Here is a 24,748-nt window from a genome sequence, read left to right as displayed (position 1 = left end):
TTGTACAGCCTGGCTAAAAGAAAGGTAATGCATTTGCTTTTGACTCTGGAGACTCCAGCCACAGCTAGCACAGGCACTTTATTAATATTTAATGAGGGGCACAACCTTATCCGTAACCGTGAGAACTCTAATGGCCAGACTTGGTTTGTCCACTTAGCAACAACAGTAAGAGGCTCAATAATAGCTACTCTTCCCCACCTCTTGTCTCGTCCGTTGGGGTTTATCAGACTTGGCCACAAAACCTATTTTCGGCATCAACAAAGATTTCACTCCACCAGAAAGAGTGACATCTCTTTCACTGAATTAAATTGAAATAGTTCTCCTTATAACTCCCTTCGATGCCCTCTGAAGTTTCACGCTACTGACGCGATTTTAACCAGGGGACGAGGCAGGAACTTTGAATATTCAAATAGTCATTATAATCTACAAAAATCGATTAGCACATGCGACTATCGTACTTCCTTGTATTCCACCGGTTTTTTTTTTGTTTGTTTTTTTACCGGCGCCTGGTTGTAATGCATTAAACCCGTCAGAAGGTGGCGGTAAAACGGCTAAAAGTCGGCATTAAATAACATCTGGAGAAGAAAAAACACTTAGCACGCTAAGCTGCCCCGGTATTAAATGTCCCGGTCGGCAACATTGGGAAACGTGCAACGTCAAACCACAGCCGTGTCGCGGAACTCCTTCAAAACATAAATAAACGACGACCGTGCAGGTGAAGCTAGCGTTACGAGCCTTTCGCCGCTAAGCACGCGTCAACAGAGGGGAGGGGTCGGGGGGGATACTCGATTAAAGATCAAAAAGTTACAAGCGAATTTCGAATAGTAGTTTTGCTTGAAACGCCCGTCCCTAAATATCACTATCAGTCTGACAAACCCGTTACAGGAAGCTCTCAAACGGTCAAAGCGCGTCGTTGATGCCGACAGCTGTGAAAGGCAGCGGGCTTCATTCCGTTCAGACGCCCGTTATAACCGGGGGTTCCCTGAACTGGCACGCATGCAAACCGATGACAACGGCGGCGAACTAAATTTGCACCGCTGAGAAAATTACAGCCTCATTTTTCTTCACTTGTCAGGGCTGCAAAGTCTGCAGAGAGCAACGAGCGACCGCAGCTCACTTTTAACTCGCCACAAAATACCATTAGAAAAAACATCGCTCTCATCATTCAGATCCCACGGCGTGGCCGGAGCCGTGACAGGAATTACACCGGGGAGTGACTGGTGAGCGGCCGCCGAGATTACGAGTCGATTTGGACGCAGCAGCTGGCACGGCTTTCTCTTTCATCTTTTTTTTTTTAACCCGTCGTATTAAGACGGAACTCAAACGGCAAAAAAAAAAAAACGTCCCGAAATGTCTGTTTCCAAAACATTTTGTCGAGTCGTCCGCGGCCGGCGGGCGACAAATGTGCCGAGACGCGGAGAAGCGCGGTCGTAAATCTGCGTCATTTATCGCGGCTCTGAGGGACGGTGGGAGAGGGGTATTTCAAATCATTTAAATCTGAGGTCAAGAGGTTGCGCTTACAGCTCCCCGACGCTGCCTCCGGCCGTCTCGCCGGTAAAAGGAAACGGGAGCGATAATAAAGCAGCCAATGCACAGGAGGAGCATTAGACTAATGAAAAGCCCTTTCCTTTCCCTTCGCCTTGGCTGCCGGCCCGTCTTGTGTACTTGCCTTCCGCGTCTACCGTTTGGCAGCGCGGGAGCTGTGAAATGGAACTCCGTTGGCGAAACATTAAAGCGGGCTCCCCTTCTTTGATTGCGCGTCATGCACTTTAGCACCACGCACAAAACGGCAGCAGCGGCAGCAGCAAACACCGACGACTCGAAGGGAAGTGCAAAGTGTAGTATTCTGCGTATGTATAGAATCAGTCAGTCTTAAGGATGCTCGTTTTCGCCGGACGGAAGGACGGGAGTCTTTAGTGGGTGTGCCGGTAAGCCTCTCGGCAGCGATATAAAGGGCAGCGGGTCCTGGAGCATCATGACATTGAGGCTGACAGGAAAGGTGGTAAAGTAGTAGTAGGAGTAGTTGTAGGCCCGCCGGTTTGGAAATATGAGCACAAAAAAAAAAAAAGCTGAATCCTCCCTCCCCCCCCCGCTGATCAGGAGCCAGAGCGGACAAACTGACCCCTAAACTGTTCCTACACCCGGGGGAAGGTACGATAACCCGCAGGCTGGCTCTCACAGCGAGAGGCACCGTCAACCCAATCTGTCCCAAGTAGACTACTGTGCTACATTAAGACTCGAAGACGGGGAAGTTTACAGAAAGAGAGAATTTAAAAGACCCGAGTGAGCGAAGACTTGATGTCTTCAGGTTGTTTTAATGTTCAGGGACTTAATGGTCGACTCCTGGTTTGAACGTTTTGTATCCTTCGAATCACTAATGCCCCTTTTGGACTAAAATAGTTCCCAAGAAACGAATGAGACCAGGAACTAAAATTAGAATCCGATCCACAAACGAACTCCTTTTCCTGTTTGCGTTGTTCACTGTACGCTAACGGAGCGAAAGGAAAGACAGCTCGGTTTACTTAGCTTGGTGCAAATTGCACAAAATTGCAAAGTACCTCGTATCGTGTTACTTCCGTGGAGCAAAGGCCAGTGGTTCCTGGACCTTGAGTACCTTTTAGTACCTTTAACACTGCCAGGAACTACTAAAGTTCTCAGGTTCTTTATGAAGATTTCCGCATTCCTAGATAGGATTCTGAAAAAGTGCCTTTTCCGTAACTGAACTCGTCATATATCGAGCAATATGACAAACGAAAACTAATGAAAGGTGAAATTGTGACACTTATTCGTTTACATCAGTTTCTGGTTTTTTTCAAGTAAAAATATAATCTGCTCTGGTTCTAGCTTCTGTGGTGTAAATATTTGCCGCTTTTTCTTGTTTTCAGAGACCGTCGTAGTTGTCTTTGGGGGTTTTGGACCGTTGCTTCCAGCAAACGAAGCTGTTTCAATCTATCAATTTATAGACTTGAAAAATACGTTTTTGAGCTTTTTTATGCTACAAGACGTATCATGGGGCGACAAGCAGTCAACGCCATGGATGAGGATTAACAGTCTGGAAATGCCATGACGTTCTAAAAAATCTTTCAAACAGATTCAGAACCTGAATCCCGTCCGTTTGAAGAGTGGGGGCGGGAACTACTTTGCTTATTTGTCGATTCTCACACACTGAAAAAAGGAAAAGGTGTGGAATTGCTTTCGAAGCATCTTTAAGGCATGAGGGGATATTTTTTTTTTCCGTCTTTGGGAAAACTTTTAAGTATATAATTTAGATGAACAGAGATGAGGTTTTTTTTTTTTTAGGTTTAATTAATGCCAAGGAGAGGAACTTTAGGGAACGTATAATAGCCACAACACAGGGCACTAAAATCCATCATGCCTTTGAAAATCCCTTACTTGAGAAAAATCTCTCAAGAGAAGCAAAACGGTGCCAAAATAATTAATAATAAAAAAAAAAACCTAAAAAAAAAACCCGGTACTGGCATGGCCTCCACATTTGAAGCATCTGCAGTGGCTGTGAGATAAGTGACTGCAGCCTGTAATCGGACCATCCAAGAAAAGTCATGCCACACTGATGTACAATGCAGCTGTCCAATCTTACAGCTGAGATGTGCAACTTCAGAAAAAACAACAACAACAAAAACACCAGGCTTGCAGTCCGTAAGATAATACTAGTTTCATGTCAAGGGGGTGTGGAGAAAGAAGGGGGGGGGGCATTGGCATGGTAATGCATCATGTCTTGCGCACCAGATCTCAGCGGTGCAGCCTTGCAACTGCTGCTGTTTTATTAGGAATTATCAGCAGTCGATTAATAAATGTCGCGGCGGCTGAGTCCCACAGGATGAGGGGCAGGGAAGCACGCCCTGATAATGGAGGGGTATCCATCATGTCTGCCAGTCAGGACGCCGCCACGGCGACGGCCACCCGAGAGAGAGAGAGAGAGCGAGAGGCGACGGTGGCTAATAAAGGACACCGGCGCGAACACCTGGAAATGATCGGATGATAAATGTCGGAGAGGCTGTGATGGCTTTGCTCATTACGGTGCACAAACATTTAATTAATCATCAGTGTTTGGGGCCTCAAGTCTAAAAAATGAATTTCAGGAAGATTAACACCAACATTTTTCTTTTCTTTTTTTAAATCAAAAGCTAATCCAAACCCTAACTCTACCCGAAGAATACAGAAATGATAGAAAGCACAGTTAAAGAAAAAAAGTTGAGAAAACTTGGTTTACAACAGTTGTTTGTAATTTGTTATTAAACAGTCCATTTTTTTTATTTTTGCGTTTTCTTTAATGAAGACTTTTTTTTTATAAAAGTTGCGAAAACTTGAAAAAAACAAAAAATACTATAACCAGCTGCGAAGCTTTTTGGAGTGCAGTCAACTCTCAGTGTTATGTCGACTTGGGTTGAGAAGTTTAGCCAAAGTGCTATCTTAAGTTTTTACAATTTAAAATTACTATTATGGTCAACTCATGTGCTTAAGTTAAGAAGACTTAATAAATGTAATATACTAGAAACTTTGTGTACTGATTGATTCAACAAAATACATGACCAGTAGTGCAAATTCTTTGTTGGGAGAACCTGTCCTTTTCACTTGAAATGTTTTTTTACCTCAACTTCAACCCGTTAGTTGACTAAACTCCAAAAAGCTTTGCAGCCGGTGGCTGCATTTTTATTTTTTTACGTTTCCTCAACTTTTATAAAAGGTCTATAATAAAGAAAACGGCAGAATTAAAAAAAAAAAAAAAGAAATGTGTAATAACAAAACAACTTGTAAACCAACGTGAACTTCCCTGTACTCTCTGGCCACTCTAAAGCGGCGGTCCGTCTGTACATTTAGGCTCTTCATGCCCATCCGTTTATTTCAGTCTATTTCAGGGAGTGAATAACAACGAGCTAATAGATGACAAGTGTCCATCCCACCGGCGGATCCGATAACAGGAAAAAGGGGGTAATTTACAGTAATAGCTGCAACATCTATCGTCCACAGGCATACATTTAGATATTTAATACCAGAATCGAAATTTAGAAGCATAAAAATGCTTTTCCCCGTAAATGAATTCAGCCTAAATCATCCAGAGAACTCTCAGCGGACGACGGTAAAAGCGAGCTGTTTTTTTTCCTGACACGTCATGAATAAAAAAAAAAGGCCTGTGGGCTCTTAACGGCCGGTGGCCTACTGCAAAAACAGAAAGCTCAGCGCTCGTTTTCCCCCATTGCTCCAGTAATAGGCCAGTGGAAATAAATGTAATCACTGCACTTTGTTCTCCCCAGTGATATCATTTCTTCTTATTACTTTTCACCCCCTCCTCCTCCGCATCCTCAGACCACCATCAGAATCTCATTTTATTGTATTTACATTCGCTCTGGCTTAAAAAAAAAAAAAAAAAAAAAACGCCGATGCTAAAAAGCAATTACTTCTTCAAGTAGCCCGTCTTGCCAAAGAGTGCCACACAAGATGTCCTTGCCAAAAAAAAAAAAAAAAACAGGGGCAGGGATTCCTAAGCCCGTCTCTCCGGCTGACATTTAAAGCTCCCGTCTTCCTCCTGTAAACACGGTTCACTACATTTAGAAGCAGAGAACTGATTACGGCAAACACGGCAAAAAGAGTCCTTTGACCACGGGACAATCCCTTCGAAGTAACATTTATCAGCGATAAATACCAGAGCCGCTCCGAGCCAAACAACAGACGGATATGCCATTTATCAAATTAGACCATCGTGTGAGATCTCCTCCACCGGCTGTCTGGACATGGGAGCCTTCATCAGCCTCGCGAAACATAACTCAAAGTCAAAACCGTAAACAGCGATGAAAGCGGAGACCTGCAGCGGACACTACATTAAACGGGCACTCATCATGTTCGCTTTTGCTCATCAAGGGGAAACAGTTCAGTCTGTGAAAAAAGAAAGACGCTTGTACAGTGGTGCGTTCAGGAGCAATTGGGAATTTCGGAGTGTAACGTTCCCAAATGGGAACTTTTCTCATTTCCAGCTGCTTGAACACGAAGTAATGAAAGTGCTGATGATGTCATAGTGATGTCGTCAGCATTAGATTGAGCATAGAGGTTTTTGTCTTCGACAGAAACGCCTACATTTCAAACAAGACATGGGGATGCACCTCCACCAGGGAGAGCGCGTCCGGTAGAAGATGTCATTCCTTTGCATTGCATTATGGGAAATGTAGGATTCAGTGTTTTATTAAGCTTGAACTCAACGGTAAGACAATTCTGAGCCTTCGTTCGGTCCAAAAAAATTTATTTATAGCGTAGACTGTGTATAAAAATAGAGGTCGTCTCCAGGCGAAAAGTGCCTGAAAGTGTAATACCACTGAAGGCCACCAGGGGCTGGCTCCAAACAACCTCTGGCTCCAGTAGACTTCCATTCAAACAACATCAACTTCTCTCACAAAATACAAAGACATTAAATGTTTTCCACCAAACATTGTGGTGTCATTGGCTAAATTCACTCCTTCTGATCAGTTTTCTGATTGTTCTTGGTTCAATAAGTCTATCATGAATTAGAAATTAGGGCTCAAAGAGGTTTATTGGGGGGGGGGGCGTGCCTGGTTGGATAGACATGCCGAGGGTGCAGTCATGTTTCCAGTACAAGGTTAGAGGCAGTAGTGTCCTCAGCTTCTTAGTCAGATCTCTTCCAACGTGGTCACTTCTGGCTTAAAATAAAACAAGATGGCAACGATCCAAATTCTTCAAAACAACAGCCCGCAATTACGTAAGTGACACTTCGGTGGGTCGTGACTCGATTTATAGCATAAAACCAAAGAAAGCTCATTTCCATGGACTGTTTTACAGTTGTTGTTTTTTTCATCTACACAAATTGCTTCGGCAAACTTCTCTTGTTTGCAAAGTGACCTCTGAAAAACAAAAGCTAATCACCTGGTTTACATTTGATAGTAAAGACAATGTTCATGTAATTCCTTCGTCAACTTAATAGCTTTTTGTACTCTTTAAACTCAGCTTCACTGCCTTTACTAGTGAATGAAACGGACTCAGTTATTACCGGTAATCATTGTGTAAAATCGAAGGTGATCAGGAGCCTCTTTTCTATAGAGCCATTTCATTGCGTAATGCGTTACATGCGTATCTTGGAAAGATCTTTCTGAAGTCTTAAAAAGTAATCTGGATAAAGTCACAATGGCGTCATCATTTACAGGCTTATGAATAGTCTGAATCACTTGTGTGCCCTCCTTAATGTTTCCACACGACACCAAGTTACTGCTCGGCCTCCAATCTATTTTACAAGAGCGGCAGAACCGAACATAATTAAAAGAGCCAGAAGTTTACGTTGTTGTTGTTTTGCTTTTTTTCTCTTCGAGGACGGACTTTGTGTCCTGCTGTTTTCTACACTCGACTAATTTCATCATTTTCATTAAGCCACATCTCATTTAGCACGACCCCGCGCGCCAAAAATCATAAAAACATGATGATGTAACACTTTGTAACAGCTAACGGGTGATGCAACCGACGGCGCCTTGAAGGACGCAGCGGTGTAATTGAAAAAAAACCAAAACACACAAAAAAAAACCCCGTGATTTCCCTTAATGCAATGCGTGGCTGTCCACACCATTAAATGTAAACTCTTAAGCAATCACCCCCCATCCCCCTCCCCTCCCATTGATTGGTGTTGCCTCGCAAATGGAGATTCAATTACGCCCGTTCTTCCAAGTGAGCGCCGCGCAAACGACGTAGAACTATCAATAGCGGAGCCGCTCGGGGGACGGAGGCAGCGGAGGATAAGCGAGATAGCCGGACCTCCTTTGCTGTGCACTCTTTTGTTAAATTACGCGAGGTTAGAGCAGCGTACTGAAGGCAACTAAAGCAATTAGTTTTTCCACCAGTTGGTCAATTGTCAGGAGTCTGCAGGCGTTTGTGCGATTCACTGATGTTTTTCGGACCAGATGGCAACAAACGAGAATCACGTCCGACTCCGAGCAGTCGAGACGGTTTATGGAGTCTTTTCTCATTTCTTATTTAAAAAAAAAAAAAAATTAAATTTGTTTTTATAAAAAACAAAAAAACAAAACTGCCATTCGTGGCTTTTGGTGTCAACATTTCTCTCATCTTTAAGGTTTGGGGTTGGAAACGCAAAATACATTCTCCCGGAGTGCGGCTACGGGCGATTGTTGAGGTGCTAAAAAAAAAAAACCAAAAAACAACGCGGAAGTTTTCGATAAAGAGCCAATTTCTTTTGTCATCACTAGAAAAGAGACTCTTTGAATCAATGCTGGCTTTTAGAGTAAGTGCAGCAGTGTACTCTGTCGCACTTGATGTTACTTAAGCAGCAGCAGCAGCAGCTCATGAGGGATTAGAAAAAGAACTGACATGGATTTAAGGTTTTATACTTTATATTTTATGTAATCCATTATGGCTTTTTCTTTTTTTTTTAATTCTCGACCTTAATGCGATGCGTGGCTGAGTACTTGTCATATTTTTTTTTTTTTCACTTGTGCCTTTTTACAACTGCGTTTCGAACTGAAGGACGAGTCTTGCCTCCTCCCCCCCCGTGGCGGGACCGAACGTGGAATATTTTGAACGCAGCCGAAGTGCAACGAAAACATCGAATGATTTTTGTACTTTTTTTTTTCCCTGAACCTGTTTTTGTCTGCAGTTACTGTTCTGATTTCCCATACAGGCCCTGAGGGCTACTCATTACTCAAAGACTTAAAGTAGTGATGGACTGCTTCAATTTATTCCACACAGACTGCATACAGCGCAGCCATCTATTGAGTTACCCTACCGTCGCCGTGGTAGCGGGCTCTTTTTCTAAAGCAAATCAGTAGTGACATTTTATGATCGGGGTTTATTTCCTGACATGCCCCCCCCCCCCCCTCCCGCACACACACACACACACACAAACCCTCCCCCCCCCCCCCCCCCCCCCCGCCACCTGTTCAGCTTCTTTTGAACTACAAAAAAAGCTTTCCGGCATTCGAAACCCAGACTTAATATCCCACTGTTTGTTCAAACTAAATGGCTCTATTTGTTTGATGGATTTGTCAGCGCCAATCATTGATTTTTGCATTAATTAGTCTTCATTTAAAATTCATAGTGCTGCAAAACATCACGGATGCGGTTAATAAATAAGTGCATCTGCCTACTAATCATGTTTGGAAAAGCGCTCCGTTCCCGAAGTCCTGCTCCGTCTCGGCGTTCGCACTAATGGCGAAGAGTGAATCCTCGAACCTGCCGGCGGGTGACATTAAAAGCTTTCTAGTGTTGGGAGGTGATTTATGTTACTTTGCAGAAGATTCTTTTGGGCTCGTGGAGCGGATATGGATTTCACATGCCCTCAGCATGGAAGGGGTTTGACGAGAAGAGACGACTCTTATCTCAGTGTGAGTCCTTCTGCTGAGAGCATGACATTAAATTGTCATTCCCAAAGACCAAGGAAAGTCGCTTATAGCAGGCGCGCGATTACTCCTACGTCAGTGGACGGGTATTTACCGCGGCGCCGAAGAGACGGATCTGAACGATGCTTTATTGTCGAGTGTTGTACATTTTAAGATTTGATCTGATCTCGTGAATAAAGGAGAGGTTCAGTGTTTTAGACAATTAGAGCTGCAGTCATCTTCGTAGATTTATTTCACTCCGGTTGTCATTTAGAATTTCTCTTCTGGCGTAAACACCATTTTCAGTTTCCCAGTATGCTTTGAGTGTTGTTAAAAATTAAAAAAAAAAAAAAGTATGATAGCTCTTCAAGAGGACACAGACATTAAAACCGTATATTTAAAAACACGTTACAGTATTTTAAGTTCATCATTGCAAAGTAAACTTGAGAAAGACTCGTCACAATTGGAAATTGAATGTACTGATCTGCGTGTAAATGTGTTCTGACTTCAAACAGTTCAAAGGGGTGGACTTTTAAGATTTCAACTCGTTTCTGTTTTAAAGAGTCTAAATGAAGATATATTTACTGCTTCATATCAACCCAGTGTCACGGCAAAGCGTGAAATAGACACGCTGGTCCACTACGGCGAAATGTGACACAGCCGCACTTTGGGCCGCCGAGGCGTGAAAGTTACACATTTTGAAAGCGTGAAACCTACACGCACGTAAATGTCACGTGACATGTGATCATTTGACCAAGGTCCAGCAACAGAGGCACTTTTCTACCTATTGCTCTCACGTTTTGTTTTAGTGGACCGGTGTCTATTTCACGCTTTGCCACCACGGCAAAGTTTAAAATCCCGTTCAAAAGTATTTTATTAAATGTTAACGTTAAATAATGTTGTCGCAGTCCGAATGGAGCTGCAGTTACAACTAGAAGTTCTTTGCAAACGGAAGAGTCCCTGACCTTCTTCATTTATGGATGTAATGATACGTATACAGCTAAACCTCCTTTATAATGTCCCGGGTACTCCACACAATGAGATCATATCTAAATAAAAGATCCTTATTCAAGCGTAACACTGAATTTCATGTCAAAAGTGACGGTCAGGGGGAATCTCTTCGTTCGCCATCAAGACCGAAGCACAGCTCCCTTCTGATCTTTTAATTAGCGAAAGAATGTCTTCAGACAGCGTTTCCTCCGGACGTCATTTTTATGTCACAAACCGTAGGAAGCCGGTCCACTGAATCATTCCGGCACCGGCGGCCGACGCGAGACGTTCCCAAACAAGCAGCGGCTTCAGGGCGAGCGATTCAGTTGCACGCCACGTTGTTTCATAACAGCTATTAATTCTAACTCACCCTAACGCAGCTTCAAAAAAAAAAAAAATACAACTGCAACAAAAGAAAACTTCTTTTTTTCTTTTTTTTGTTTTGTTCCCAGGATGCTGTGTGGGCACAAGCAAATCAGCAAAGAAGCAAAACGCGGCCCAAAAGGTTGAGATGAATACATGTTCGGTTTACATGGGAGGGTTGAGTAATCCGCGGCGGCGCTGACCCCGGAGAACTCTCCAGATTGTATCAAAAGCCAAAATGAGTTTCAAAAGAGGAAAAATTGCGAGCATGAAAAGGAAGGAAGTAGGAGGATGCCCGAGGCGCATGAGGGAACCAGCGGCCGGGCCGAGACAACGCAAGAGCAGGAGTACGGTTTTTCATATTCAAAGATTCTTTACCGGGGGTCGCAAGTCGGCTGTCGGGTCCTCTTAAAGTCAACGTGAAATAGCCTACAGGTTCACCCCCCCCCTCTACCACCTCCCCCATTCAAACTCATTAAAACACAGTGAGAACTGGCTTCATATGGTAAAACTCCAAAAGTAATGCATTAGTCACCGATGAATAAGGCAGACAAAAAAAAAAATCTGTTGTGAAGAGCCAGCAAAAAGGTTGGAGGGAGGAAAACATGCCAGGTGTTTCATCACCTTCCAGCTCGGGGAAACTCAGAGGAGATAGCAGCAGCTGTCTCCTATCATCAAAACACGGCTACCTCATTTTCCTGCCCAAGAAGTCTATCTTGAAATGTGCCGAAACCCATCAGCGCGCACGGCAAACTAACGCCTGATGTCTCCCGCCACGGTGACAGCCTCTTTTTAAAATGTATTTTCCATATTACACCCCCCTCCCCCCAACCCCCCCACCATCCACCACCGTCCCGGCGACCGTCTGGAGGCTGCTGTCCGATCGCTCGTCAATCCCGCTCGACGCTTGCGATGAGCGATGTTATACGAGACGCGTGGCTCACGTGGCCAAGTGAGCGAAACAGACTTGTCGAGAGCAGATAGACCATAAAGCGGGGAGGGCGCGGTCGAGGAGGTGCCCTTCGAGGGAGGAAAGTGAAGCCGGGGAGCTTTCGAAAATATAAAAAAAATGCATGTGTGGCTTTTTTTTAATTTTTTTTTTTTTTTTAAGCATCAATATACCGCCATATAATTTTATTTAAATGCTTTTGTGGAGCAATAAAGCAGAAAGCAATGAGACCACGCGAGGGGGGGGGGGGGGTATTGACGGCCGCCATCTCACAGCGGTGCCCCTTTCTTCACAAATGAGATGGCGATTCTCCAAAATATGGCTGCTTAGCACTTTATTTTTACTACATTTTTTCCCCACTAAATTTAAATTCCTTTTTTTTTTTTTTTTTTTTTTTTACAACTTTACTTTCATTACCACACGTACGGCAGTGAAATTAAGGAGCGTGAAATTTGGGATTTTTTTTTTGATTAATCTAAAGCTTTAATAATGCCTATCTAACATGGTCCAAAAAAAAATGATGTGGCGTGAAGTAACTTAGTACACAGCCTACTGTAGTTAAGTACACTTTTGAGGTACTTGTACTTTACTTGAATATTTCCATTTGATGAAGATTTTGCGAACTTTGTGCCCTCTGATGTCTTACAAAGATCAGTGTAGACCTCTTTTAGTTGTTAACAGCTCCACTAAATGGTGATTTTTCGTTTTCCTCTAAACTTCTCATATTTCAATAATTGTTCAATGATCCGATATCGCAGCAAAAATCAAAGATGAAGAAAATTTCCAAACAAATTTTCGGATCAGAACGTAATTTTCCCTTTATGTTTATGACGACATCTCGCGTTCATCTGCCGTCCCTGCATGTACAACTGGATATAAAACCAGCTCCACCTGCAGCAGCTACAACAGTGACGTGCTGCTTACACACCGATGACTCAGCATTAATAATGTAACGACGTCACATTACGGCTTTAAAGAGGCCGAGATGGTTAACGGACGGTTGCGGATGAGACGGAGTTCGTTCGCTGGAGGTCGAAAACGTAAACACAATGATGACACGCTACCGACGAAAGTGGGACCGTGCGTGACGATCCGAAGTAACCAATCAGAGAGGAGCCTCAGGTCACGTGATGCACAAAAGCTGAACTCACACTCAGTCCTCTATTCACATAGGAACCAAATACATGTTTTTAATAAGGGCTGATACGTCTAACAGGCAGGTGTCAAATCAATTTTAATAAATAAATTAGTGTGCGTTATATTTTATATGAATTTGAATCAATATATATAAGAAATATATAAGTATCCCTTCCACTCTGAATAGTCTAACAGGTCGGTGCCCCCCCAACGCTTCGCACCTAAAACCCGCCGCTGCTGCACCAATCTGGGTTATTCATAGGTCATGATGCTCATCAACATCATCGCTGCGGGCTCATCAACTAACCACACATTTTTAAATCAAATCTAAATTAAGCTATTAAAGCTCCACCAACACCGATTAAAGAGGCGGCGGAGAACCTTTCAATTTTCAGGTTTGTTCACCAAAATATTTGGAGCAATCAAGCCCACGTGTCCAATCAACCAAAAGTTCAGGTCACTCCGTGACGACGGTGTTTCTCGGAGTCGGTCGAGTCGTTATTTTGCAGATCAGATTGGAGTTTTCCCGAAAAGCTGCTCGATGACATATTAAGAGCTGCAGACGAGTATTTTGTAGGTGAATATAACGAGTGAATAAGTGATGTTTGAGGCTTTGTCTTCGCTCCGCACCTGTAAGGAACAAACTGTTCTGGAATATGAAAAAAAAGTTTTTTTGCACAGATGGATCCCCCCCCCCTTTTTTTTTTGGTGTTCATTGCAAAGTATTTACAAATGTGTGAAGATGCAGCATCTATAAGAAAATGTTTGAATAATCACTTGCAGGCACACGGTGAGTTATTGCTAAAGGTGCGCCGAGAGGAAATATTCTCACCTTAAATGATCCTTATTAGTTTCTCTGCGTACAGATCTGGTAACTCAGCTTATCTTCTTATTGTTCTGGGCATCACACTGCGGTTAAAGAGCGTGCGAGGCCGAACGCAGCTACAGACAAGGTGACACAGAGCGGCCCGTCTTCTGTTGGACAGGTGCATGCTGGGAGAGCTACTCACCGGGCTTATATAATATTTAACCGTTTGACTCCTTCCCGTGTTCTTACGGTTTATAAATGGCTCCTGTAGATTAGTGTGTGCCTCTTTTTTTTCTGTTCTAGGGTTTTCTTAAAATGTTACAAATTTTACCAACAATTTTGTATGTGATTACTGATCTTTTTTTAATTTCTTCCTGTTTTTTGAGGTGGTCAAAAACACAGAAAACGTGATCTTCAGATGCACACGGTTTTAAGATGCGTTACCTCGTAGGACTTCCAGACTTCTTTCAAATTACTGACACGATTTTTCATTTTTTTTAAGCTTGGAGTTTGTATACGCTGTTATTTTTACAACAGATTGACAGGTGCCGCAACTGTGACCTTGAGGTTGAGTTTCGCCTCTTTCTTTTTCTTTTTTTTTTATTCGGAAAAAAAATATTTGGGGGATTTTGTGATTCACTTCAGAAGATAAAGAGTATTTCGCCCACCCCCCGCCCATGCTGTTTATTCTTGCTGTTTGTTTTGTTGTGTCATCCATATGTGACTAAGCTGCTGGAGCTCCAAATTCTATAATAAAAAAAAAAAAAAGGGGGCAAGAAATTGTGAAGGATGTCAATGACTATTTTCCAGAGCCCAAGGTGATGTCTTATTTAGACAGTCAAGCGTGCCGTTAATGCTATAAAACATCAAATCTTGGCATTTAAAAAGATGGATTGAGAACTTATGATAATCATAATTAAAAAAGGGATTGTTTGACAAATCAAGTTCAGCACTATAGGACATCTGTTCAGATTTTTCTACGACAAAAAAAAACAAAAAACACGACAAGTCAGTCAGACAGTAAACACAGAAACTCTGAATATATCAGCTCGTGCAATGCAGTTGACCGGCGGCTTTAACATGACGACATTTAAAAAGGAAATGAAATCTGTTTAACTGTTTTCACGAAGCTGCGTCCATCCCGTTGAAGGTCATTACCGGACAAAAGCGTCCACGCACCAATCATCTGTTAAAATAAAAACCTACTTTTTAAACGCGGCCCTTTCCGCAGCAGCCGTCAAACCGCCGCTCAGGAACAGCAGGGTCCCGATGACTAACCGGCAGCGAGGCCGCCAGGACCTCCGGGCGGGCAACGGGACACGGCGAGCTGGGACCGGCCCGCCTCGGCAGTCCATTCATCACGACTTGTCCTTCAGCGGCCGCCTCGGTCCCCGGTAGGCACCGCTTGCCGCACCATGGATCAACAGAGGACATGTTTGAACAGCTGACCCAAGGCCACGAAAGTAGGTAGAGCAGCAGCAGAGAACCGGCGGAGGGGAGGGTGGAGGAGGGTGGGGGGATTGGGGAGGTGTCGGCCCATCGAAGGGCCATACATCAGGCGTCCGAGGGAAAAATACCTGTGATCTATGTATCGGAGAGGCTTTTTTCAATAACTACCGGCGATTTCCCCGGAGCCAGCTCACGTTGCCGGGGTTACCAACCTGGCTTCCTTTCTCAGTCAACCCAAAAACTCGTCCTTCATTCTTTGTCTTCGTCTCAACCGCGCTGCGTCCAACGTAACGAATCGATAACAAGACGCAAACGCTAACGTCGATGTAGTATGTACTGTAGGTGAAAATAAAGACCTACATACCGGGAAAAAGACGAGGCCGTTGGGAAGATCAACATTTCCCTCAGACGTAGGCGGTTATCTAAGTTACGAATACAAACTCTACGTGTCGAAAACGACGACGTATTAGCTTAACGCCCTTAAAATGGACCTTTAATGTTCACAATCTTCTCCGTAAACTTCGGCAAACCCGTCACAGCTTGTGAACTTCGAGGCTATTAGAAGATTTCTGGGTCCGACGTCGCCGGCGGACCGCCGGGCTTTTTCCTGTATTCATTCATGATTCATGCAAAATCCCATGTCGGTCCGTCGAGTCAATATTTTGATGTTACAGAGGAAATGTAAGTCATTCAAACTCTGGGGAACATGAACATGTATACAATTTCATAGCAATCCACTCGGTAGTATTTGAAACACTTCAGTCAGGACCAAATTATTAATACATAAAAATATTATTGTTGTTTTTCCTGTCTTTGCATATTTATGCTTTTCTTGTTCTGTATATTTATTTTGCACACGGTGCGACTGGGAGAAACAGTGTTTTCGATCCATCCGTCTGTCACACCGTGGATTGACGTTAAAGAATTGGAAGTTAAAAGCCCCCACCCGAACTGGTCACCTGGACCGACGCCGTCATCCACGTGACCGCGCCAGCGCTGGCAAATAAAAGCAAAAACGACGCGGTTGTGGCAATGCAATATACAGAATAATGACACTCCTTCACCTCGGCTCCGGCGGGGTAGACTATATGAGGGATTCACTTCAAAAGCTCCAGTCATTCAAAAGGACATTTACTCCAGATCGGCTGACACAGATTCCGGCCGTGACCCATACATCAAACGGGACACGTTTTTTGATAACAATATTGAATTCTCTCCCGACCTGATAAGAGGCGAGCCTTCGCTTCTCACTTGACTCCGATTCTATAGAAGCTCACTGCCCGATGCTATCAGAAATAAGGCCCGGCGACGCAATATAAATACAAATGTACACAGCACTGTGTGTGTTTATATGTGTGTGTGTGTGTGTGTGTGTGTGTGTGTGTGTGTGTGTGTGTGTGTGTGTGTGTGAAGGCCTTATGGCTGCTGGGAGTTTTTTTTTTTTTTTTTTTACTAAATAGGACGCTATCGTAAAAGCAGCCTTGTAAAAAGCTCATCTGGTGCACACCATCTGTAAAGACGGATACGGTGACGGTTCACGGAGCCCCGCACAACCTGACGCCTCTAAATTTGGAGTATTTTACGGCGTCAAACGTGGCGCCAGCAAACCGACTCCGCAGCAAAAGGCCAGATGAATAAAAAAAAAAGACAGACAACACGCCAGACATTAGCGCTGCTGTTTCATAAAGATGGTGTTATCCTTGGAGTAATTGCATCCACTGCGCGAGTGTGATTAATTGTTTTTTTTTTATTTTTTTTTTGCAGCAATGAATACGTGTTTATTTAGAACGGGGCGTAGGAATCTTCAAATCGTACGGAACACAGGTGACGTTCATTTAAAAGCTATAAATATGCAAGGGAAGCCTTGTTTATCGCTTTATTACTTATTGTCTGTGTGTTAAGGAGATTTCTTTACATATCTCTTATCCATTATTTACGTCGCATTAATATTACATGGATATTTCCTCTTGAATTATGACTTGGTCATTGCTGCTGTTAATTTGTGTAAAAAAGAAGAAAAAAAAAACAAAATATGCGGCCTTGAAACCTTAATGCAGAAATATTACACCTTGTCTGTGGCTCTTTTCTTTTGTTTTCTTTTAAAGCCAGTTTACCCTTCTGAAGTGTATTTTTTCGTCATAATTACACAGTAGAGCGAATTCTCCTCCTACCGCATTTTAAATCCCGAGAGTTTTTCCCATCCTCGGGGGAAGTTCCTTTGCGAGTGCTAAAAAAAAATAACAACAACAACAAAAAAAGAAAGAAAGAAAGAAAAATATGCCGTGTCCACATGTATTACTCGCAGCTCAGACCGAAGATTGCCATATTTAAGGAAAAAAAAACCAGAAAGAAGAGGAAGAGAAACCTGCTCGGCCACCGTCTAGGACTCGGGGAATGAAGACGTGTGGCTCCGAGAGCGCGACTGATTGAATCAGCTGACTCAGATGGATGAAGGGTATCTGCAGCTTTGTTATATGATTTAGCGGCGTGACTGAGCGAGGCCCTTCTCGCCCCGTCCTGATTGCCGTCCCCCCTTCAGATTAAGCCGGACGGACGGCGACTGGTCTTCGTCCCGGGACGGATTGAGCCGTCGTGACTCAAGCAATTTTTAAAAAAAAAAAAAAAAAAAGGAATTTCCGAATGACAAGCTAGTTGAGTCTTGGCAAATAAATTGGAGTAAGATTGAGAAGCGAAAGAGTGAAAAGGAAACACAGATCAGTGAAATGTCATGTTTTGCTGCTGTTTTGTAATTATACTACAGCATCATTGAGGACTAACGACGAGCATTTCATACAAAACTACTCGTCGAAATTCGCTCGGAATCGAAAAATGCGATAGATTATAGTAACTATTGGAATATTCTAAATTTGTGCCCCCATCCCTATTAAAGAGGGAACTAATGTACCTTGGCTTTACCTGCAGGATCGGCTCTATTTTGGATTCCATCAAGTCCAAGTCAGGTGTTTCCAGACCCCAAAATTCACTTGCGTGAGTATGTCGGTCTGGCTTATTCACTCCGTAGGGAATCGTTTCCAGTCGTTGCATCCTACTGCGCGTAGACCTCGGGTTAAAATGAATCGGCAAATAAATTCATGAAACCTTCGGCAAAATGAATAAATAAATACAATTGGATGCGGCGGTACGAAGCAAGAAAACACACAAAACATATGCTCGCTTTCCAAGGAATAATATCTCGGTGATTGCGTACACGGGCCGAGAATAAAGTCATTTTACCAAAAGAATTCTGAATTTGTTCGAGACATATTAACAAAAGAATCGGTACGGGCTGAGATGTCCTGATGTGTACTTCTGCAGTATGAATAGCGCCCCAAAACAACACCAGATCCTACAATTCCCATAATGCAGCTGAAAGACATCTTTCCACCATTGCTGCCCACCAAACAAAAATTTTTTAAATCTCTAACCCGAACCAAGGTAAACTGCGTAAAATTGTTGGAGTATCCCTTTAATTAAATAGTAATTTCAGATAGAAAAAAGTAATTCTGACCAAAAAATATTTAAAAAATGCCTGAAATTGGTCAGCTGCCTGTAATTGTTTGTTGGTGGTAATTAAACTATCGGAGCATCTTTCACCACCATCTGCACCGACAATCCATCACAGTTGCAACTACATTTAGAAAAAAAATAAAAACACTTCCCGACAATGTCTTAGCATTTAGTCACCGACTCTGGTCACTGATTGGTCGGCCCTTTAGAGTAGCTGAGCAAACTCCAGACTTACAATCACAGCGCAAAAAAACTGAAGGTGTGACGGAGCCAGGCCAGAAATATCCGCCTTTTTCAGACGCTCGCTATTTCATTACGTTTCACCAGCTAGCTGCTAATTTCTTCTGTCGTTTTTGGCCTTAAGTTGTTTTCATTACGGCTTTACGAACAGCTGCCTTCTGCTACAAGTGCAATGGTTTCATGAGCGGTAAACAAAAAGCAGTAAAAAGTTATGGGCTGTAAAACCAAAACAATGAGCTAAAAGTAGTTAAAACGCTTCAGAGGGAACGTGTGTGTGTATTTATTCATCGGTCTTACTGTTTCGAAAAAAAATATTTGTATCTATCTTATTTGTTGTATACGTATTTGTAATGTTTCCTTATTGTGTGCACCTTTTTTCCGTAACTGTGTTTCTATGCTGCGGTGACGGCTAAATTTCCCCACTGTGGGATTATTAAAGTCTTGTCTATCTATCTATCTATCAGAATCAGAATCAGGTGGTAATGGCGACTCCTTCCTCGTTATGTAAAGTCATTTGATCCAATACAGACACCAAAAATACTGATTGGTGCAACTTCAATGTTTTTCCACGTGAATCAAGTTAATACGCCACAAAAGTGACTCGGCTGTGTTTGCCCTCTTTCTTTTTGATGATTCTTCCCTGCTCGGGTGGGCGGGGAGGTGGAAGGTAGATGTCGTTCCCAGGTGACCCCGCCCCCACACGGACCGAATGCATTGGAACCCGCCTGAACCGACAGATCGATACGGTGCACGCGGTAGCTTGCAGAGAGCCGAACGTCTCGGGTGCCTTTATTCAGCCACGGAGCGGACAGAAGAGATCCCGTCGAGCTCCCGTCGAGATCCCGTCGAGCTCCCGTCGAGCTCCCGTCGAGCTGCGGGGCTGATTGCCGACTACATTAAGCCTCTTAGGCAGAATGCTGATGAATCCACTCGTTGAGATGTGAAGGTAATAGTCTTGACATAGCAAAGGCATAACTCACCGGGCCGTACCTGCAAAGTCCCCGAATGACAGCAATCCCACAAGTCGGAGCCGGTCCCAATATGAAAGAGGACTTTGCTTTTATTACCATCATCATTACTGTATATCATTTCTGAATGTACAGCCATTTGGTTTCATTTAAATGTAAATCTGGGCACTGAACTGCACACGCTGTCACCCACGGCAGCCTGACTATGATGATTCATTCTGGGATTCGGGCAGGGAAAATATATGAGCCCCCTTTACTTTCTCTGAGGGAAAATAACAGATTTGACCTTTGTCTGTTTTCACGAAAGTCCTGTGCACAGCAAAATAAAAGAACCTTGAGATTTTCTTTTTTTTTTTTTGTATGTATTTTTTTCCCCCCCGAGAAAACAAAAGTAGCTACAGGTTTGTACATCCTTTATACTCTGCTGTATCTCTTCTTCTGTTTTTTTAAGCCCCTTTTTCTTTCTTTTTTTTTTTTTTTTTTTTTAATGCCCAACCTGAAGAACAGGGACGTTACAATCTGCAGCACGAGGTCAAGGTCGAAGCGAAGCCCGGGGAGGCCGTGGTGTCAAACGAGGGCCGCGGCCGACAGACGACGAAGAGACGCGGCACAACGCGCGCACGTGGCGAAGGTTAGTCCGGCCGTGTACTTCAACACAATCGCGTTATCCGCGTATACAGTGGAGGGGGAAGATGATGTTTTGTTGCTCCTGCCCACCGGGAGCCGCGGGCCGGCCTCGCTCATAGAACCGCGGTTACGTAACTTTTTTTTTTTTTCCGAAAGTCGTGCTAACTTGTCTGTTTCTCTTGTTTACTGCACCGGAACTAGAAGTTGGACCGCAGGTGAACGGTAGCTACAGCTGATGACAGCTAAAAAAAAAAAATACAATTAAAAAAAAAAAAAAAAAAGCGCTATCGGTTGTTTACCAGAAGCAGACAGCCTCGGGAGGGCGGCAAAGAGTCGCGCCCCCCCCCCCACCGCCCCTGCTGTCTTGATAGCATTAGCCATTAGCGTCCCTACTACTTATAGTAAATACAGGAAGGGTGCGTTTAAAGCACGCTTATTATCCTTGGGTCTGGTTTTCAGCAGTTTCGAGGTCGAGGTAACTTTATACTTTTATTGCATTAGCATAAAACTTACAGCAGAGTGCGTTGAATGACTGACAAAATGAATTGGGTGACTTGAATAATACTAAATCAAATATCAGATAATCCCCGTTCGCTCATTTACTTTTCTTATTCTACACGCAACCCTCCTCTCTCTCTCTCTCTCTCTCTCTCTCTCTCTCTCTCTCGCTCGCTCGCTCTTTTGCTGGATCACACCGCACATAAATTAATCATCAAGTCCCAAATAAATGCACCTGCATGTCAAGTGAAATAAACAAGGGCCTCATCAGGAGCCAGGTTATGAGGGGACATTACATATCAGTGCACTCAGACATCTATTTTGCATTTCAAGCAGAGCTCGGGTACGGAGATAAACGCACGACAAACAGCCGATTCCACGATCTGTAAGGAAGCCGCGGCTCAGGAAGCTCCGTCTCCCGAATACCCCCCCCCCCCCCCCACCCCGACGTGTTTCGCCAGCATCGTGTAAAACGCAGCTGAAAAAAAAACAACAACAACGAGCCTTTTAAAGTCCCCCCCCCCTCCTCCCCCTCCCCCTCCCCTCCCCCACGGGGCCGTGTTGCACGTGGAGGATGCCTTCCTCGCTCGTGACCCCGTCTTTCGCGTGAGCCTCGTTCCCCAGCTGACATCGAGCCATTGATCCATAAGAGCTTAAAATCTTGCTGAGTGCGAGCTGCCGCTGTCAAGAGACCGTCCTCTCCCCCTCTCCTCCCCCTCTCCCCCCCCCCCCTCCTCCTCCTCCTCCGCCGGACCGCTGCCGTTCGGTTCGTAGAGTCAAACCTTGCGTGGGGGCGAAAATGTCCGTGCGACACCTGTCGTTACATTCATGGCCTCTGAGACTGACGTGACGGAGCTGCGTTCGAAGGGGCTGCAGACGGCACGGGACGTCACATCGATCGCTGCGGGCATCGAGGGGGGAGCGTTCAAGGTTGACTAATCAGCAACTATTTTTATACCATTTAAATACCAAGACTGTAAAAAATATCCTCTGATTTCAGTTTCTATGGAGATTTTTCTTTTCAGTTTTTCGAATCTTAAATTGAATATCTTTGTCGCTGTTATTGACGGTCGGATAAATGAGCTATTTTCCTCCATTTTCTGACATTGACGGAGACTCCGCCAACCTCGCTGTGGAAAAAGTCAAATATTTCCACAGTGAGTTCTTCTCAACAAACTGGATTTGCCATAAAACAAACAGGAGCAGAGCAAAGTGCTTTTTACTTTCGATTCCATACGAGCCGAATGCAAAAACTGCCGTCGTGACGAGGTCATGTTGGATTTTACTGCTGTGAGATGTTTAACGTTGTGCTAATTCTAATAACTAAACATGTGGGTACTTTAATCTAGGGTAGTACTTTGGGTAAAACTACATCAGATCAACGTGTATTTATATCGGGGCTGTCGGTGAGAACCATATACAGAAGTAAATGTACTTTGTTAAGTTCCACCGCTGGTTATTTCAAATATAAAATGATATTTTCTCAGTTTAGTTTTATTTAACTTCCATGACCCGTTGCCAAGTAGCTAATGTTAGCATCCAGGCTGGCTAAAAATGCACAGGTTCACCCAAATAATGTTTCTACCTGCCTGTTAAATGATAAAATTACATAAAATTAAAATTTCTGGTGACATAAGTGAAAGCGTGTATTCACCCACGTCTACAGCGAGTTTCTCTTAAGAAAGCTACACAGCAATACCAACAAGCCTCAATATCACACTGACAAGCAGATACTGTACCAGGAAATTGATATTGGAAATAATTGATCTTTGTGGCCCACTTTTAAGGATAAACATCGAACACTTCCACGACTCTTGTAGTGCGGTAATCTTCCAGTTATCAGACTCGGCTACAGCCTCCTGTACGAACACAGGAAGTGACAAACAAAAATGATTCAATCTGTCTTCTAAACAGCAGCGAACAAACACGCCGTTCAAAGAACTGCGACACAGTCTGGAGGTCTTCCTCAGCCGGCTCTCTGGTGATGACTCCTTTGGTTGAGCATGGAACAAAAACCTCACTGATGTAGACCACCCTGCAGGGCATTCTGGGTATTGAAGACTTCAAACACTGCCGTTTGGTATCGCTTGTTGCTACTGAACAAATAGCACAAAAACATTGAAACTATGTATGTTTGTGAAGGGCAAAGTGGCACGTGGGCTTGTGTTATTATTATTAGTTTTCAACCAAGAATCGAAAATCACTGGTTCTCAGACTAGGGTTCAGGACCCACAGAGGGGTCACAGGAGAAAACTAAGGGGTCATGACATGAATCAAAAACATAGTGTTTTCTTTTCTATACAAACTTTCTTAACGCTTCTTCTGAAGAATGTAGCCCAGATAACCCGCTGATGACATCATCGTCAGACAACGCTGATGATGTCATCAGGGTTGTCTCAGCTAGCCCGTGCTGAGCTCGCGTTAATAATCGGAGGTGTGGGGTAGCAAAGATGTGGCCCACTATTGGGAAGGAGGAGTCTAATGAGAGATAACATCAAGTTGCATGATGGGAAATGTGTAGGATCCAGTGTTTATGGAGCTCACTGGGCCACGGGAGGACGAAGCAGCCGTAGATTTTGCCGTTTTGCTGCTTCAAGTCTGACCGGTCCTGTTTCAGCTGTGTGTGTGTGTGTGTGTGTGTGTGTGTGTGTGTGTGTGTGTGTGTGTGTGTGTGTGTGTGTGTGTGTGTGTGTGTGTGTGTGTGTGTGTGTGTGTGGGAGGGACGGGGAGGGGGGAGGGCAGTAACAAACATCTGGAGTGCCCCTTTAAACTCCTCACAGCTCATAAATATATGCGATCAAATGATGGAGGTTTTGCAAGAAGGCATTTTGCTGAAGTAACCTGCACAGTTTCGCACAACACGACAGGTCACGATTTCCTCACAACACACCAACAAAAGGTAATAATGAAAACAGACACCTCGCAGCAGATCCTGCCGACAAGGTGAAGAAGCCGAAGAGCGTTCCTCGGCACAACGTAACATCCATGCGCACCCCGTGTTCAGCAGAGTCGTGATGCTGTAACCTTAATCTATCGCTGCCCTCAGTTCAGCTCCACAGGCTGCCATGTACTGCCACTTAAAGATGCTCCATGGTGGTGGTGGTGGTGGTGGTGGTGGTGGGGGGAGGGCAGTGATATTACATCGTATTCAAATACACACTCACCTGTAATGTACACGCACAAGAATCTGGGATAATCTGTTCTGTGATGCAGCCATTTGAAAGCGTCTACAATACGGAGTTGGAAGATAATTTATTTTTAAAGCCGACACGAGGAGTTGTGTGCTTGATTCACATGGGGGGGGGCGGAGGGGCGGTGGGGGGGGGGGGCGGGTTCCAATGCAGCTGCTTGAAAATCATTAAAACCTCAGCTAAGTCTCTGCAATGAATAAATATTGAACAGAGCTAAAATCTCTGGTGTCACTTCTTCAATCAGTCTGGGTTTCAGATTTCGGAAAAAAAAAAAAAGACATCAAACGGGTTTCCAACCTGCAACCCCCCCCCCCCCCCTTCCCTCCCCAATCACATTCAAGTCTGTCTCCATCAACCAAATATGTGTAAAGCGTGTTTTTTTGTGTGTGTAAACTATGCCAGGACATGGCTTTTTTTAAAATAAATAAATAAACAAATAAAATCCTTGCTCAAAAGTGAGAGGCACCTCGCTGAAATCTATCCTTCCTTGCCCTTTCAAAAACCGTTTGAGGTGAGTCGGTGGCAAAATGCTTTTCTTATTTTGGGCTTGAATTTCAACAACCAAAAAAAAAAAATGCCCCGGTGTCCTACACCAGCCGCCTTCCATATATCCATATATCTATATATATATTCATATATCCATATATCCACCTCCCTGAAACTGCATCCAAATATTA

General features: G+C 43.9%; 1 protein-coding gene across 3 annotated transcripts in view; it reads right to left on the bottom strand.

The window, feature by feature from the left end:
• Positions 1–24,748, bottom strand: part of unc5db (unc-5 netrin receptor Db) — a 298,267-nt gene that overhangs the window by 142,300 nt on the left and 131,219 nt on the right. The gene's annotated exons all lie outside the window — the stretch shown is intronic.

Source organism: Brachyistius frenatus, unplaced genomic scaffold (genome assembly GCF_029030835.1).
Source record: "Brachyistius frenatus isolate BFR_SWC_R1_liver_20210118 unplaced genomic scaffold, ASM2903083v1 Contig_37, whole genome shotgun sequence".
Taxonomy (NCBI): domain Eukaryota; kingdom Metazoa; phylum Chordata; class Actinopteri; family Embiotocidae; genus Brachyistius; species Brachyistius frenatus.
Note: the sequence above shows the minus strand (reverse complement) of the source record. Positions and strands in the feature narration are given on the sequence as shown.